The sequence below is a fragment of the Mustela erminea genome, chromosome 9 (assembly GCF_009829155.1).
Source record: "Mustela erminea isolate mMusErm1 chromosome 9, mMusErm1.Pri, whole genome shotgun sequence".
NCBI classification, from domain to species: domain Eukaryota; kingdom Metazoa; phylum Chordata; class Mammalia; order Carnivora; family Mustelidae; genus Mustela; species Mustela erminea.
In genome coordinates, this window is record NC_045622.1 from 104,741,158 (window position 1) to 104,743,841 (window position 2,684).

Genomic DNA, 2,684 nt, shown 5'->3' on the forward strand with positions numbered 1-2,684 from the left:
CCACTCTAGAGGGGCATATCAACAACGGAAGGTCGCTAGGCATGCTTGGGGCCAGAGAGCATATGGGAAATCGCTGTACCTTCTACTCAATTTCGCCGCGTGCCTAAAAGTGCTCTAAAAGAATAAAGTCTATATTTTAAGAAAATCAACCAATCAAGCAAAATGTAATGCTTAATTAGAACCACCAAGGGGAGCAGGGATCACTGGTCAGGTGATCCAGTCAGGCCTGAAGGAACCTGAGATTGATTCTCCTTACACAGCAGAGGAAGTTGACGTTGATGGTTTCTGGTTCTGGCCCTGCCACTCTGTGACCTTGAACTAGCCACTCACCGCTCTGGTCTGTTTCCTCAACTGCAAAGTCCTTCCTTTTCAGGACTTCTGAAATTCTTAACAAGTCTGTGATCTCCAAGTTCAAAATATGAGGAGAAAGAGATGATTTTTTATGTGTGATGGGCCAGTTCTTCCTCTTCTTCCTCTTCTTCTTTTTAAGATTTTATTTATTAGAGAGAGAGAGAGAGAGATAGCCCAAGGCAGAGGAAGGGGGAGAATTAGACTCCCTGCCAAGTAAGGAGCCCGATGTGGGGCTTGATCCCAGGACCCTGAGATCATGACCTGAGCAGAAATCAAAAGTCAGATGTTTAACCGACTCTGCCACCCGGGCACCAGGTGAGGGGGATCAGTTCTGGGGAAATTCAGTCTGATGCAGAAAGCAAGAGAACACACAGTTTTTCTTATTGCCAAGGCTGTGACTTACAAGTCGTTCTTCTAGAGTAGTTTGGTATTGAGGGGAAAACTAAAAAGAGATTCCTTATCTGACCCCTTCTTTTTTCTTTTTTCACGAACGGACATCAAGTCAAGGTGAGGCATCTATTCAAAGAGCCCTGGATCCACACACAGACAGCTACTGCCTCCTAGTGGACACTGACACGGCATTCATGTCTAAATTCAGAGATTGTGACTGGATTCCCCAGATGCTCCAAGAATTCGCCTTATAAGCCGCAGGGACCTGAAGAAGCCACCTGTTTCACTTCCTTCACTTCGATAGGAATGTTGAGGCTTGAAGTCACTCAGCGTGGCCCAGGGTTTTTTGTCCCATTGCATCACACTCCATCTCCATTCGGCTGCCTGGGCTCCACCTCCCCCTGTAGACCTTATGCGTGGTGAGAACTGCCATTACCAGTGGCTGCGAAAGAAAGATAGCAGCCCCCCATGTAGGTTTGCCTCCCCCTGAAACTTCAGTTGCTGGAGGATGTCTCAGACACTGTCATGTGACCTAAGAAAGCAAGAGCACGGAAGAATGCCATGGAACATGAAGTCAGAGATTAGGGTATCCCAAAGACCACGGGCCAACCACCAGAACCTTCAGGAGAGCATCTCGGATTCTCCTTTCAAGCCCTCTCAGGAGGGACCAGCCCTGCCAACCCCTTGATCTTGCACTCTGACCCCTAGAAAGGTGAGACAATACATTTTGGTCACAGGAGCCACTCAGTTTGTGGGACTTTGTTACTGAAGCCCCAGGAAACTCACGCAGGGTTTGCAGAGCATTCCCTGCTGAGCCCTTTCCAGTCGGTCAAATACACGTTGAAGCTGCAGAACCAAGTTAACTTGCCTTTTCTCCCAAGTAGCCCATGAATGGTGACATTTCAAAATGTGAACAGGACCTATGTTCTAAGCATTTCAGAACTTAGCATTTCAGAATCATTAGCTGGAAGGAATGTGGTCCAACTAGTCATTGTGAGTAGGAACACCTTAAACACTATCTCCTTCGGCCAACACCAGAAAGGAGGTAGGGCAGCCCAGAGCCACACAAGAGAGTCTGTAAAAGAGATGAAGACTTGGAATGGAGCAAAGAATTAATGCACATGAGACCTTCAATCATTGGAGTTACGGTGAGGTGCTCCTTACGGGTCTTGAAACAAAGGAAACAGGATTGTGAGGTCAACTCGAAGATACTTGTTGGAGCAGAGAAATTCGAATTCACCCAAACAATGCAGAAAGAAGGTCTGAGCAGCAAATGCTAGCATTTCCTTTCCCAGGGCTCTCCCAGGAGATACTGAGTGATAGTCACCAAATTTTGAGTATTTCCTGTTCCAGAGGAAAGGATTTCTCTTAGGCGGAGATGGATATAAGGAGTATGGCTGACCTCGTGCATCTCTTTTTTTTTTTTTTTTTAAAGAGTTTAACTAATCTCTACACCCAAAGTGGGGCTCAAACTTACAACCCCAAGATCAAGAGTCACTTGCTACAACAACTGAGCCAGACAGGCACCCCACGACCTCATGCATTTCCAATCCCATCTGTAAGACTTTCCCCATCAAGCTCTCAGGTTGATGCCATTAGGCTGTGATTCATTCATCTCCCACGCCTTCCCATGCCGATTCCAGTAGCAGGACAACTTTCAGATTACATCTGGCTTCCATTGTGCTTCAGGGAAAGAAACATATGATTATATCCAGGCTCATTCTGGCTGCTCAAGACAATGGTTCCTCATTAATAAATCCTTTGCGAAAGAGTTTTGGGCTATTTCCCTCTGTGCCTTGCTTCTCAGGAAGACTGCACAGATAATACACAAGGATTGTAGTCCGATGAGGTTTATCTTTCACTGCAAATGAATACACTTGATCTTAGCCAAAAGGCCGAGAAGCGATTCACTGCAAATGAATAGACAGACACTCTCTTATTAA